We start from the raw sequence: 16837 nt of genomic DNA, 5'->3' as shown, positions 1-16837 counted from the left end.
AGCACCACCACTGGAGTGTGGTATGATACAAGGTAACCAAAGAGAAAAAAATAAATGTAGTAATTAGGTAGAAAATGGGGCATGTTGAAGGTGTTAAATTATCAATCATTGTGTCTGTTTCCCTTAGATGAATGTTTCTCTTAGGAAACATATGGCGTCAATGGTGCATAAAAGATACAGTGGATAGCTAGGAAATATTAATTTGTTACTTGCCATCTAGGGACATGTTCACACTCACATATATACAAGGAACTGTCCTGCAATTTATGCAATGCTAATTTTTTTTATGTTCTCCATTAGATGAGCCACATAACAGAATTCATTTCTTTAAGTAGATTTGCTGTTTCTGAACTGTCTGGGGTTCCACCTTGATTTCTCCTGCTGCAGTTGGACCTAGATATTTGTTGTCCTTTTTAACTTTTAAAATAGAGGAAGGATATCTCCCCTAGTCCTTCAGTTCTATAAAAAAAAAGTTGCTAATTTTTCAAGATCACCTGTGTACATAGAGGTTCCATCTCATTTTGGATAAATAAAAAGTCAAATAGGTTATTTATAAGAACCAATAACTATCCCAATATTCATAGCTAATGACCATATTACAGCAAACAACAAATTAATCTATAGTAGTAAAACCAAATACATGAGAAATTGCAATATAAAATGTTACCTCCTAAAAAAGGAAAAGAATGGCAACTGTAAGAAACACTGAAAGAAAATGACATTATGAATAAAAAGAGAATTATACCCTTCCTTCTTTATTTTTCTTTACTGATGACTAGAATATTCAAAGAACGTGTTTAGCAAAAAAGTAAGGCTTACAATATTCAAGAACCTCTTTTTCTCTTCTATTCGAAAACCTTTTTCCCATTATTCCCTCAAGTGATTGATAGTTGATATTCTGTGAGGTCTCTTATGTATAAATTATCATGCTAAGATTTCCTACCTTGTGTGTCATAAATATAATAACTTTAAATATCTCCAATTTATTTCCTGTTAAATATTTTATCATATGTCTATATAAAAATAAATTACTTCTCACAACAGTAAATATATTATTAAATACTTATATTTATACAAATATAAGAAAAAATAGGAATACAAGTAAAACCAGTAGTTCACCAAATTCTTAAACAACATATCTTAGTCTCATTTAAGAAAACTGAAGTTCTGAGGAGGTGGCTTGCACGGTATAATACAACACCTAAGACATAAAGATGAGATTCAAACTCAGGTCTCCGTGATTTGGTTTCTGTTTTTTTTAAAAAAAGATTTTATTTATTTATTCATGGGAGACACAGAGGGAAAGGCAGAGACACAAGCAGAGAGAGAAGCAGGCTCCACGCAGGGAGCCCGACGTGGGACTCCATCCCGGGTCTCCAGGATCATGCCCTGTGCAGAAGGCAGATGTTCAACCGCTGAGCCACCCAGGCCTCCCTGGTTTTCTATTTTTAACTATTATTCTTGCTGGATTCTTTAGAGTGGTCATCATTAAATAATGTCCCTTTTTTCTAGCCTGATTCTGAATACACTGAGAATAAACCAAGGAATGAAGATGATGATTAGCATGCCGAAATAGGCATGGTTAGAAGATAGAGCTTACCATGTGAGCTACCGTGCCTTCTGATGTAACCCTAGCATCAGGTTCACTAAAATGTCACTCACAAGCAACGCAGAACAAAGGCAGAAACTCTCCACGGCAAAGTAGAAATGTCCCTTAGAGGAGCGGGAAAGACACCACTTTATGACAAGGTAAAATATTTAACGGAGTAAGCCCCCTCCTCAGGGGCTAAAATGTTGGGGAAGTTCATATGAAAAATCTCCCATGATTGAAACCAGTCAGTCCTAAGGTAAGAGTTTCATCTGACCCCCTACCCCAAGGAATTTGACACAGAAGAAATCTATTTCTCATTAAAGAAAAACTTTGTTTCTAAAAACTCCGAGGGATCCCTGGGTGGCGCAGCGGTTTGGCGCCTGCCTTTGGCCCAGGGCGCGATCCCGGAGACCCGGGATCGAATCCCACATCGGGCTCCCGGTACATGGAGCCTGCTTCTCCCTCTGCCTGTGTCTCTGCCTCTCTCTCTCTCTCTGTGACTATCATAAACAAATAAAAAATTAAAAAAAATAAAATAAAAAATAAAAACTCCGAAAGTATACACTCTATGAAAGGAGTATTTTTAACTCTAAGTTAAAGTCTTTTGGAATGATGATCTTCATAGAAATATTATTGAGGAATAAAATCAAGTTTTCCTTTCTCTGTGAATATGTAAAATAAGTGCAATAAAAAGAAAATGAACCAAATTACTTGCTTAGAGAAGTGCAAAATTTTATCAGCTATGTATTACATTTTTATATTTGTTTAGATAAAATGAAATTACTTTCTTTTAAAAATCATAGAAACATTAAAACTAATGACCCAGTGCCACCTTTTTCAGAGAAAAATGTAAATTTCTTTCTTATTAATCTTAAAAGTCATATCAACTTTAGTTTCTATAAATATTAAAAAATACAAATGAATCTATGGCTAAGTTTATTGGTTTCAATATTGCTATTAATATTATTTTTCCTTTGTTACTTCAACACCAACAATGTAAACATTTCCACACATATAATAATCTGGATATTTATCATATTTAACATTTTCTTGTAGACATTTCAAGTTTCTTTTTGTTCCCATCTTCAACTTTATTTCTTCTAAAAAATGAGAAAAATAAAGAATAAAAGCAGAAAGGTCATAAAACATAGTAATAACATTCAAATTATATTTATAGCTAATCAAAAGTATCCCTTGGAGCTATCAAAACTTTAAGATACTTTTTTCAGAAAAGCAATTTGCATTTTTTTCTTTCATTTCCATGTATCTTGGAGAAAATACATTCGTTTTTTAGTAAGCTATGTGTTACTGCATGCATATCAATACTTTTTAATTATCTTTGCTAAAAGTAATATGTTCTTCAACTATATCATTGCACAGTCATAAATCTAATATTATTTTAAACTTTATATAAATTGCTCTTAAAAATATCCAAAATTAATGTTCCATTCATTCTCTTTAGCTTTATATACATATTATAATTTATTTATTACACCTAATAAAAGAATGAAGAATTCATTGCCCCAAGCAAAAACATACTTTTTCAAACACCTTTTCTATGATTTTATCAGGAAAAAATGTACCAGTATTAAATGATATATTATTATTTTAGATGATAGAGCTTATATTGACTTTTGTTTTTAGCCGTGATGTTGTAATAGCAAATTCTTACCTTAAACAACTAGATCGAGGAAAAGATATGTGAAATGATTGTTTTCAGACATTTAACAACAAGAAGTGCTAGACTGTGTTCTGTCGGTCAAGGGCAGTGAAGGCATGGCTTGCTGTCTGGTGGCACCTTTCATCCGCAGAATGGTGTCAAGATTCCACAGCATTACTGCTGAGCTGTGAAAACAGATGCAGAGATGGAGTTCAGGAAGTCTGAGATGACTGACCATTGTGAAGGAGAATTCCAGGAAAGAGAGGTGTGCAGAAAAAAGAACGCCAGAAATCTGTATCAAGATGCCCTTGGGTCTTTGCTGAAAGTGTAGTTCTACAAAGACTTTAAGCATATAGTTTCTGGCATCTAAGATTAGTTCATTTGTCTCCCCTTTTAAAAATTTAAATTCAATTTGCCAACATATAGTATAACACCCAGTGCTCATCCCATTAAGTGCCCTCCTCAGTGCCTGTCACCCAGTCATCCCATCCCCACTCTCCTCCCCTTCTGCAACCCTTGGTTTGTTTTCCAGAGTTAGGAGTCTCTCATGGTTCAAACTCATTCTTCCCCACTCAACCTTGAGGAAGGGAAGGGAAGGGAAGAAGGGAAGAAGGAAAGAAAGAAAAAGAGGTCCATCCCATAGATTTTTGCTTATGAGGGCTGCCACCCCAAAAGGTTGGCCTTTATGGGGTAACTTGAAGACAGTTTAACCCTTAAGAGCTGCTTACCTGTAGGAAAAATTTATATCCTTATCATGCAAATAGTTGGAATATACACTGCCTCTATAACTTCTCTCAGCTCAGCCATCATTCCCTGACCTCTACCTCTGTGTCCTCATAGTAACAAACACACAGCTCAGTATTCTGTAAATTAGAGACAAGACATGGCAGGTCTTACATTTGCTAAATCAAAATATTTAATTATGGATTTCACTTTTTAAATAATATAGGACGATTTAGAATTTGATTTTTTCTTGTGTCCATTTAGATCATTTACATTTTTCTAGAACTTACCCATTTTTTGAAATTTTCTAAATATTAGGTATAAAGTTATGTAAGAAATTTTTAAGTCCTTTTGAATAATACCAACTTTTTCATGCTATTCTCCTTTATATTCCCCAAACTAGTTACTTGTGTTTCTTTTCCCCTTTTGCTTTCTTAACATGTTTTGGTAATTATCCTAAGTTAAATGAGTCTTATCAAAACTGCTTTTGCTCCTTCAATTTTCTTTATAGTTTTTTTTTTTTTTTTAAGATTTTATTTATTCATGAGAGACACAGAGAGAGATAGGCAGAAGGAGAAGCAGGCTCCATGCAGGGAGTCTGATGTAGGACTCGATCCCCTGTCTCCAGGATCACACCCTGAGCCAAAGGCAGACACTTAACCGCTGAGCCACCCAGGCATCCCTTCTTTATAGTTTTATCTTCTATTTAATTGCATTTGATTTCTCCATTCACAATTATTTTCCTTAATTTTCTTTTGGTTAATATACATTCTTTTTCAATTTTTGTTAAATGAATACTTAGCATTTTGATTTTCTGCCATTCTTATTTTTTACTATGCACATGTAAGGCTAAAATTTTTTCTGTTAGCAAAACGTAGCTGCATTGCATATTAATATACTTTACTTTTGTTATACCATATGTCTGTTGAAAATATTTTCTTAAATCCTTTTTAAATTTTTCTTGAGTCTATCTTTTATTTAGGAGTTTGTGTCAAAATAAAATATTTTATTATATGACTTCATTTCGCCCCTTAAATCTCTCTAGATCTCCAGTTCCCTCCTACATATTCTGTATGATTTCATTTCTTTCATGTGTGCTGAAATTTGTGTATAGTCCAGCTTAAGGTCAATTTTCATAAAGAATTGCTCTTGAAAATAATGTATGGCTCCAATTTGGGGATACCACAGTTTCTACATATCAGCTATGCCAAACTTATGTGTAGTGTTCAAATCTTAACCTTACCATTTTATTTTCCTGTTTATTTATCTGCTACCAATAGAATTATGTTAATTCTAATTCCAATTATAAATCTTCATTTTTCTACTTCTATTTTGACTTCTCTTGATTTTTACTTTATATGTATTTTGATGATACATGAAATCTCTGTCCAGTACAGTAATCACTAGGCACATGTACCTATGTAAATTTAAATTCAATGAAACTTCAGTGACTTAGTCACAATAGCTGCATTTCAAATGTTCAATAGCTACATATTGGACTGTAGCTCTTATATTGTCCAGTGCAGATACAGAATATTTCTTTTATCCCAGAAAGTTCTATTGAACTACACTGCTATATAGTTACACTTATATAAATTTAGATTTATTATATTTTCTGAGAAAATTAGAAGTTTTTTGAAAGGATCTCTCTCTCTCTCTTTTTTTTTTTTTTAAGATTTTATTTATTTATTCATGATAGTCACACAGAGAGAGAGAGAGAGGCAGAGACACAGGCAGAGGGAGAAGCAGGCTCCATGCACCGGGAGCCCGACGTGGGATCCAATCCCGGGTCTCCAGGATCACGCCCTGGGCCAAAGGCAGGCGCTAAACCACTGCGCCACCCAGGGATCCCTGAAAGGATCTCTCTATATCTGGAAATCCTTTTTAAAAATTCCCCTTTGATGCTAGGATAATTACACAAAATTTCTTTGGGATAGTTTTGCATGTTGGATCATTTCTTAATTTTTATTCTTTATGTGTACTTACATTTAAATGTTTTCTCTTTTGGCTAGAAAAGAGAAAGCAATTAATCTACTTAAATGTACTTTAACGCTAATATAGTTAAGTTCATATCTAACATTTTATTATGAGCTTTCTCCCTATCCTCTCTGCTATAAATTTATTTTTCCCTGTTTCTTTTCTTCTTTTAGGCATATTCTATATTTTTTGGCAATCCATGTTTGCCTTCCCCAATGTAGATTAGTTTAGTGTTGTTACTTTCTTTTTGTAGTAGCTACCTTCCAAATTAAAGCATGAGTCCTTAATTAGCTAAAAATAGTAAATATCCATTAATTCCATCTTTAGCTTCTCAATATGTATGCAAACACAGATTCATATGTATATATTTGAAACTTCACAAACCATCATAATTATTAGTTTGCAAAGAAATTGCTATACATAAATATTTAGTGTGTATATATATTTCTACATATATATTCTTTTTTCTTGCAAATTCTTTCATTCCCTCTGTATTTTTCTATTAGATAATTTTCTTTTCTGACTAGAGCACATCCTTTAAATGTTTCCTTATTATGTGTCAGTTACTGGAAAACTCTTCAGTTTTGTTCATCTGAATTTTTTTTTTAAGATTTTATTTATTTAATCATGAGAGACATGCACACAGAGGGGCAGAGACACAGGCAGAGGGAGGAGAAGCAGGCTCCATGCAGGAGCCTGATGTGGAACTCGATTCTAGAACTCCAGGATCACATCCTGAGCCAAAGGCAGAGGTTCAACCGCTGAGCCACCCAGGTATCCCTGTTCATCTGAATTTAGCCTTCATCCTTAAAACATATTTTTTTCTGAATCTCAACTTCTACATAGCAGTTAATTTCTTTCCTCATAGTGAAAATATCTTTATGTTGAGTGCTGCCTTCCATCTTGCACAGAGAGGTCTCTGTGATATTATTGCCACCTTCCATTTTAAAATTTCTTTTTATCTTTGCTTTTCTTTAGTTTATCTCTACTGTGTTCTGGTAGGGATTTTTTTTAACTTATTCTTTTAAGAATTTATAGCATTTCTTGAATCTTTGATTTGGGATATTTCATTAAAAAAACAAAAATTCAAAAAAAATAAAATAAAATAAAACTCAAAAAAAAAAAGAGAGAAAGAAAAAAAAATAAAAAAAACAAAAATTCAAGCTCCCAGTATTGCTTCTTCCTCCTTTTCAATGTCCTCTCCTCCTTTCTCTGTCTCTCGCTTGACACTTTTGTGTTGGACTTTCTGACTTGACCCTTTATGTGTCTCATTATCAACTATTTATTGTTTGTTTGTTTTTTTTTGTCTTAGATAATTATCTTCTAACCTATAGCCCAGTTCACTAATTCCGTCTTCTTATGTATTTGATCCAATGTCAACCTCATTTTCCCAAGTTCTTATTTTCTGTAGTTAGCGATTTTTTGGTTTCATATTTAAATCTGCTCTGCCACATGTCTTATTTTCAGTTCCTCTGGACATTTTCACTGTCTTTTGTCATCTTAGATACAGTTGCTCTAGTCATTTTTCAGTCTATATTTGAACATTGCCAACATCAGGGTCCCTTTGAGTCTGTTTCTGCTATCTAATTCTGGTCTTTCTCACTAATGATTTTTTTTTTAACCATTTGTGTCCGACAATTCTTGTCTGTGTACTAGATATTGCACTTTTTAAATAGGAGAAATATTTGGAGCCTAGAATAGATTCGTGTACAGTCCAGCTTAAGGTCAATTTTCATCAAGAATTGCTGTTGAAAATAATGTATGGCTTCAATTTGGGGATACCACAGTTTCTACATATCAGCTATGTCAAACTTATGTGTAGTGTTCAAATCTTAACCTTACCATTTTATTTTCCTGTTTATTTATCTGCTACCAACAGAATTATGTTAAAATCTCTAATTATAAATCTTCATTTTTCTACTTCTATTTTGACTTCTCTTGATTTTTACTTTATATGTATTTTGTCTTTTTTTTTTTTTTTCAAAGATCATTTAAAAGTTAGAAACTATTATATTGCACATTCATGCCTTTTGATGCTCTGGACCATTGTGGTGATGCTAACTTAGATTGCAGTTTCAGGCCGGTACTGTTTGATTTCTGGTTCACATTACTGTACGTTCATTTTTTGTATTTCAGTTTTCCTTTTAAGTTTCAGTTATAAATGTGGGGAAGTTATCAAACTACATTACCTTGTGTTAGTTCTTTGCCTTACATTCCTTCTACCCTGCTATTCTATCAAGACCACAGCATATTTTTTACAGCCATTTCTTTTGAATTGGGAAAAGTCTTCAGGGAAAAACCAGAAATGTTTAGTACCAATTAGCTTATGATGAAGCAAAAGCTGTGCTATGAAGTCACTTCAGCTATAGTACCTAGCTAGTCATTTATCACCTCAGTACTTCCTGGCCATCTGCCTTTCTCTTGCAATAGTATGTATTATTCTATCAGTTACTTATTAATATTAGTCTCAAAACCAAAGTACAGGTACCCAGTCTTGTATAAAATCATTGGCTAGATTTCTTCATATTTTGGATCTGCCATAGATAAGCTTCTGAGAATCTCTTGATTTTAATGTTTCAGGGAGCTTGAAAAGTATCAAAACTTTAGGGATCCCTGAATCTACTCTATACATTCAGTATTTGTATACTCCTCTTGATTATGACAAGAGACTTAGTTAAATGCCCATGGAATATTTACCCACTAGGACTATTTGTGCTTAGTCTTAGGTTATTCTTTTATAATATATTAATATTTTTAAAGACCATTGTTAACATAGTTTATGTAAATGTTTCCTTTTTTATGGATTTACTCTTGCTTATTTTTTTGTCTTATGTTCTCATTTTTCTCTTATCTCTCAATTTACTTCTCACCAAACGTTGGCATTTTATGTCACTTTAGTGAGAGTCTTTAGGTACTAAGACTTACTAACGTTCCAATAATCACGAATATTCACTAATAACTAATTTTTGCTTCTGAATGTATCTTAATGTTCTTCCTACTGAATGAGTGTTCAGCTGGGTATACACTTCTGAGTTCATTTTATTTCTAGAGCATTCTGAAGATACAACCATACTGTTTTCTGGAATTGACTGTTGAAGTTCAGATATCTAAGATGAATTTAATGACTCTTTCTTCATAAACACTCTTATTTTGTAGCTCTCTGTACTGTTCATTTTTCTTTGATGTTTTACTGTTTCATTACAATATTAATGGACTTAGATTTTCTTTTATTTATATTATTAATTACTCTGTACTTTCAAAATAGGAATTTATATCTTAATTCAAACCTGAGAAATGGGGCAACCCAGTTGGCTCAGCAGTTTAGTGCCACCTTCAGCCCAGGGTGTGATCCTGAAGACCCAGGATCGAGTCCCACATCCAGCTCCCTGCATGGAGCCTGCTTCTCCCTCTGCCTGTGTCTCTGCCTCTCTCACTCTCTCTCTCTCTGTGACTCTCATGAATAAATAAAATCTTAAAAAAAAAAAGAAACCGGAAAAATATTTTTTCATAATACTTCAAATATTACTTTTTCTGTTATTACCTGTTTTCTTCTGTAACAACTATTACTTAAAAATTGAATTTTTCACTGTATCTCCAACATTCTTAACTATTTATTCATATTTGTATTTAAATTACCTTTTATCTCTCTGCTGTATACTGTGTGAATTTCTCCATACTATCTTACCATTCACTGATCTTTTATTAAATGTGTTAAGTCTGGAAGTTTTCCCACATGTCGCATTTCAGTAACTAATTCCTTTTTCAGCTTTCCTATATAATTTTTTTCTCATGTTGTTTTTGTTTGTTTTTCTTTAAAAGACACTTCTTTTTTAAACTAGAATTTATACACTCATATTTCTCTTTGAATATTTTAATCTAATTAAAATCTTTGTAAGAATCTGTCATAACTTTCTGCCCCTGGACACCACTGAGTAAGCATCATTAAAGTCTCCCCTCCCACCTCCATCATGTCTAAGTCAGAGTCTCCCAAAGAGCCTGAGCAGCTGTGGAAGCTCTTCATCAGTGGTTTGAACTTTGAAACAACTGATGAGAGTCTGAGGAACCATTTTGAGCAATGGGGAATGCTTATGGGCTATGTGGTAAAGAGAGATCCAAACACCAAGCGCTCCAGAGGCTTTGGGTTTGTCATGTATGCCACTGTGGAGGAGGTGGATGAAACCATGAATGCAAGGCCACATAAGGTGGATGGAAGAGTTGTGGAACCAAAGAGGGTGGTCTCAAGAGAAGATTCTTTTTGTGCTCAAGATTGCGAATCTGAGAAACCACCAAGGAACCAACAGCCATGCAAGCCCACAAGGGTTTATTAGCAAGCTCAAGCTTGGGTCCAAGTATACCCAACATAGCAGAGCAGGGACTTGGACCCTGAAGTGGGTTACAGCTGGGTTTTTTATAGGCTGGTCTAGGGGATTTTCAGAAGGGGTAGAGGAATTTTTCAAGTTCTGTTTACATTCTGAAATGGGGCTTTCAAGGGCATTGAGCTCTGTTCTCATTCTAAGATGGGATTCTCTGCCAAGGGCAATTCTGAGCTCTGTTGTCTTTCTGATATGGAATTCCTTGCTGAGGACATTCTGCAGTTTTTCCTGTAAAGTTCAGCTCTTATTCACAGAGGCCTAAGATGGCTGTACTTGTACTAATGGTAAACTTGAGGTGGAATGGCCTTAATTTTTTTCGGCCTCCACAATTATCAAAGACCTGGTGCCCACTTAACTGTGAAAAATATTTTTGTTGGTGGCATTAAAGAAGAAATTGAAGAACATCATCTAAGAGATTATTTTGAACAGTATGGAAAAATTGAAGTGATTGAGATCATAACTGACCAAGGCAGTGGCAAAAAAGTGGCTTTTGTGACATTTGATGACCGTGACTCTGTAGACAAAATTGTCATTCAAAAATACCATACTGTGAATGGCCACAATTGTGAAGTAAGGAAAGCCCTATCGGAGCAAGAGATGGCTAGTGCTTCATCCAGCCAAAGAGGCCTAAGTGGTTCTGGAAACTTTGGTGGTGGTTGTGAAGGTGGTTTTGGTGGGAATGACAACTTTGGTCATGGGAGGAAACTTCAGTGGTCAAGGTAGCTTCAGTGGCAATCGAGGTGATGGTGGATACGGTGGCAGTGGGGATGGCTATAATGAATTCGGTAATGATGGAAGCAACTTTGGAGGTGGCGGAAGCTATAACGATTTTGGCAATTACAACAATCAATCCTCAAATTTTGGACCCACAAAAGGAGGAAATTTTGGAGGCAGAAGCTCTGGCCCCTATGGTGATGGAGGCCAATACTTTGCCAAACCACGAAACCAAGGTGGCTTTGGCGGTTCCAGCAGCAGCAGCAGCTATGGCAGTGGCAGAGGTTTTAATTACTGACAGTAAACAAAGCTTAGCAGGAGAGTAGAGCCAGAGAAGTGACAGGAAAGCTACAGGTTACAACAGATTTGTGAACTCAGCCAAGCACAGTGGCAGCAGGGCCTAGCTGTTACAAAGAGGACACATTTTAGACAATACTCATGTATATGGGCAAAAAACTCGAGGACTGTATTTGTGACTAATTGTATAACAGGTTATTTTAGTTTATGTTCTGTGGAAAGTGTAAAGCATCCCAACAAAGGGCTTTATTTTTTTATTTTTTTAAAGTATTTTATTTATTTATTCATGATAGACATAGAGAGAGAGAGAGGCAGAGACACAGGCAGAGGGAGAAGCAGGCTCCATGCTGGGAGCTTGATGCGGGACTCCATCCTGGGACTCCAGGACGGCGCCCTGGGCCAAAGGCAGGCGCTAAACCACTGAGCCACCCAGGGATCCCCCCAACAAAGGGTTTTAATGTAGATTTTTTTTTTGTACCCATGCTGTTGATTGCTAAATGTTAATAGTCTGATCGTGATGCTGAATAAATGTGTCTTTAAAAAAAAAAAAGAATCTGTTATAAAATCCAAGTGGAAAGTTTTTATATTCCATCATATATATATGGCATTAGATTAGTTTCAGATGTAATCTTGAGTGGAATATTTGGAATTTTGGGAATTTGAAGTATGGGTTCCCTCTTCCTGACATTTTCAGATCATATTTTAGTTTGTAACAATGTTTCAGTTACCTACATTCATTTAACCCTATAGGCCAAATCTTTATAAATTTTAGGGTTTTTTTCCCTACAGTTATATTAGCAATATGGCAAGTATGGACATGGACACAGACAGTGATTTGGTTCAGCTCCATTCAGAGGTTTGTCCACTCATCTCTGAAACTTTCTAGGATTTATAGATCCAGACAATGACTGATGGCATTTTGTCACTTCTATTATATAATATAGTTTCTCCATTTACAAAGTTTGTGGTATAGGGAACCAAATTTCATTCACTGGCTTCATGTAGTTACTCTGGTTCAGAGTCACCATCTTACGTGAAACAATTCTAGTACTTTTTATTCTGCAGAACTAAACTCCTGGCCAACAGTGTCTTCTTTTACACCTAAAATTCAGTGAGCCCACAGCTTCAGCCTGGCTCATTACTGCATGTTTTTATTCTATTTCTGGCTCACAGAGATATTTTATCTTGTATTTGAGCTCAGCAGTAACTTTTAGATTTTCTTTTTTTAATATTTTATCAATCATTACTGTGTGTTTAGAACAGAGAGAGTGATCAAAGCATGAACTTCATGCTCCAACTTGACCTGAATGCCAGTGGCATTGATTTTTCACAAAAACCATATAGATGCTGTATAGAATGTTAGAACTACCTGTCCTTTAAGAAGATCATGTTGACCACAAACATAAGACACAATTTATAAATTATGCAACATGCAGAGATGATGCAGAAAAATAATACCTCTATCAATAAAAATACTCTTATATGATATTGAGTTTGATTTTTTTCCAAGAAGTTCAACTTAATTGCCAGATGCAACTTAGCTCTACTATTTTACCTTTAGATTTTATGAGGTACTTTTATTTTTTATGAATGCATATCCATGACATTATTTCAGAGCATATTTCTTTGACTTCTGAGAATATATATATATATTCTCCTCCCCCACCCCAGGCATATTATGTCGCTATTTAATAATTGAAAAGAATAGCTCAAGGCACAAGACCTTAGCACAAAAAAAAAAAATTTATCTTATTTTACTTTTTCATTGGGCTTTGAAGTTTTTCCTTATGTATTATTTTCTGCCTTACAATGTTTGTCAGACTCACATTGATGAACATTGATTAAAGTGGAGCTATTTAGATTAAACTGAGGGACACCTGGGTGGCTCAGCGGTTGAGCATCTGCCTTTGGCTCAGGGCGTGATCCCGGGGTCCCAGGATCAAGTCCCACATCAGGCTTCCTGCATGGACCCTGCTTCTCCCTCTGCCTGTCTGCCTCAGTCCTCTCTGTGTCTCTCATGAATAAATAAATTTTAAAAAAGATTTAAAAAATAGATTAAACTGAGTATAATATAGTTGCAACATTGACTTCTTTTAATATAAACTTAGTCATAGACTCTCTCCGATAAGATCGGAAAAAAATGAATATTTTAACTCCTTAAAATTTGAATTGGACTGTAACTGAACAAAATTTCTCATCTCAATTGGCCTAGATAGATAGATAGATAGATAGATAAATGATAGAATGTATGGAGGCATTAACATATAGGGTGTTACCATATCTGATGTCCTAATGATGTTTGGTATCAATTTAATAGGGCTTGTGATACTATAATACATACTATTAAACACCAGTTAGCTTTGCAATGGTGACCCAAAAGAATGAAATAACTCTACAACTGTTCTGAATGTTAAGGCTGTGGTTAAAAAAGTCATACATCAGGAATCAAAGCATAAAACCCTAAGGGAAAGTTAAACTTCAGGAGACTTCATATCAATCTGATTAATGAGACTTGAAGACCAGTGGCTGGTCTCTATTCCTAAAGGCTCATTCCTTCTCACACTACGCACATAGTTCCCTCCCTCCAGCAACCACTGGGTCACTTCTTTCAAATGTTGTTTTCTTTATCCCTGAATTAAAAGTGATAATACCAGTCTGCAATTAAAAAAAAATTGTTGGATTTCTTTTTCTTTTTAAGATTTTATTTATATCTTTATGAGAGACATGGAGAGAGAGGCAGAGACATATACAGAGGGAAAAGCCGGCTCCTCACAGGGAGCCAGATGTGGGACTCAATCCCAGGACTCCAGGATCACACCCTGAGCCAAAGGCAGATGCTCAACTACTGGAGCCACCCAGGAGTCCCTTGTTATACTTCCAATTCACTAAGAATTTTTTTCTATATAATGTAAAGCAGAGTATAATTTAATTTTCATCCAGAGGATGAGCTATTTTTCCCATAATTTTGCTTAGAGGGAATAATCTAGTCTTATGGAAGATAAATGTCACTTTTATCATAAGTTAAATCCTATCTATCTCTTGAAACTCTCTATGTTCAATTTTTCTATTGTTTTCATAGAGACATTTTACATTTTTTTTAACTGTCTTATGGGGAAAGTCCCCACTAACTGATTATTAAGTTTTATTGGTTTGTGTTAACCCCATAAACAGACTCTACAATATTCAAACAATTCTTTTTGTAATAGCTTTATCTAATCCATCTCCAAAATGTGCTTATTTTATTTTGTTCCTGGTACAACCAATTTTATTACTTATCTTTGAAGGAAACTTTTAATAAATAATTACCTGGTGTTTTATGTTTTGTTTTGCTTTTTACACACTGTAGTCAAAATTATATCTCCAAAAATGAATGCGGGAGTGGTAGCACCCTCTGTCAGATGATACATTGAAGTGTGGAAGGCTCTAGATGTGCTCTAGATGTGCTCTATAGTGCAATGATGGTATTGGATGAGAAGAAATATCTCAGAGACAAGAAGGGGGCCGTGAATTCTTCTGGGGCCTTGGGACTTTTATAACACTCCTGAGAGAGGAGTAATCAAAGAGTTTCTTCATATAGTACATGTATAACAGAAAAAAATATTATGTATGTGTGTGTTTTCTCTGTATCTCTTTATCTAAACTGATCCAGAAAAGAGACTAGAATTAAATCCTGAAAAAGAACTCTTAAATACATAGGACAGAAGCAAAGTTATAGAGAGCTGTAGGAGGAGAGACATGCTTACAGCTTCATTTTTCCCTTCTATTATTCCCCTATTTGGCAAATTACTCAAATGAATAATCTATATGATATAGAAATTGTAAACTTCAAAGCTGTATGTTGTATAATCCCAACACTTTCTATGAAAGTCTTGGAACAGATGATAAATAATCTAGAGCTAATTCACATGTAATAAAGTTGAAAGAACAGAATTTCTTTTTTCTTTTTTCCATCCTATCCTTTTTATATCACTTTCAGCAGATGTAATCCAGTGGCCATTCTTCATGTACATGTTGCTATAATGATAAATGACAGTAGGCCTGATTTACTATTGGAAAGTAAAAATAATAATTTAAAATCTCAATTTATATCCTCATTTTCTTAAACTAATCACTCTTTTTTTTTTTCTTAAGATTTTATTTATTTATTCATGACAGACACAGAGAGAGAGGTAGAGACACCGGCAGAGGGAGAAGCAGGCTCCATGCAGGGAGCCCCATGTGGGACTCGGTCTGGGTCTCCAGGATCACACCCCGGGGTGAAGGTGGTGCTAAACCGCTGGGCCACCGGGGCTGCCCTAATCACTCATCTTTAAGTGAAAAAATTATTTGTCTTAAATATTCCAACAGAATATCAATTTGGAAACATTTCTGGAAAATAATTTCAATTTTTATATTTAGATCTTAAACTTTTCTTTATATTTATTATTTTAGTAAGGGCTATAATTGAATTTGACAAGCAATAAGCTTTTTGAGAAAGTTAATGATTCATGAGAAAAAATAAAGCTAAATATTAAAATTTTTAAATAAAAAATTAGAATTTAATTACAAATTATATTTAAACTTAAAATGGAAAATAATGATTTAAACATTTCTTTGAAAAATCAAGTCAAACATCTGTTTTTAAATTATCATTTATTAAGCACCTAGTAGGACTCCAGGTATGGGAGTAGGCTCTGTTATACTCTTTTTTGTTCTCAGTTTCTTTTTTTTTTCCCTCTGATATCGTCTCTCCTCCTTTTGACTCTACAAGTTTAACATTGCCATAATATAGATAGATATAGATATATACTTTACCTCCTATGATATCCCAAGATAGTAATTGTATGTTTAAATTTTTTAAATGATTAGAAATATAGAAATGATTTTTCTAATGACCTCCCCCCAAAAAATATTTTCCTTTGACTATATGCAATCTAATCTATACATTGCTTGTTTTGCATAATTAACATAGATTTCTATAAAGATTAATGCTTCTAACAGAATTAGTTGAAACAAAGAGAAATGCTATCCAGAATTTGAGAGTAAACATGGTTATACTTTAAGATATAGATCTCAGAAGTTGAGGTATGAAATAATCCTCACAATTCTTTCATCCTGTGCATAGATTTATCCCCTGTAATTATAATTTATATTTCTGTAATCCCTGGCTTTGTATAGCTATCTCTATTCCTATTTGTATCCCATGATACCATGATTTCTACCAGGTCAGGGGCTATGTCCTAACTGTTTTGCTTTTCTAGAATCTAATGTGGGATGGCACTTGAATTATTAGATGTAAGTCTCATATAAAAAAGCCTAAATTAGGGACGTCTGGGTGGCTCAGCAGTTGAGCATCTGCCTTCGGCCCAGGGTATGATCCTGGGGTCTCAGGATCGAGTCTCACGTCGGGCTCCCTGCATGGAGCCTGCTTCTCTTTCTGCCTGTGTCTCTGCCTCTCTCTCTCTGTCTGTGTTTCTCATGATTGAATGAATGAATGAATGAATGAATGAATAAATAAATAAA

At 34.5% G+C, this 16837-nt stretch overlaps 1 pseudogene; it reads left to right on the top strand.

Moving 5' to 3' along the window:
* The first annotated feature begins 9919 nt into the window (after positions 1-9919).
* On the top strand, positions 9920-11336 carry LOC112650342 (heterogeneous nuclear ribonucleoprotein A1-like; annotated as a pseudogene).
* Positions 11337-16837: the final 5501 nt, after the last annotated feature.

This window comes from Canis lupus, chromosome 11 (genome assembly GCF_003254725.2).
Source record: "Canis lupus dingo isolate Sandy chromosome 11, ASM325472v2, whole genome shotgun sequence".
Classification (NCBI taxonomy): Eukaryota; Metazoa; Chordata; class Mammalia; order Carnivora; family Canidae; genus Canis; species Canis lupus.
This window is presented reverse-complemented; position numbering and strand designations above follow the sequence as displayed.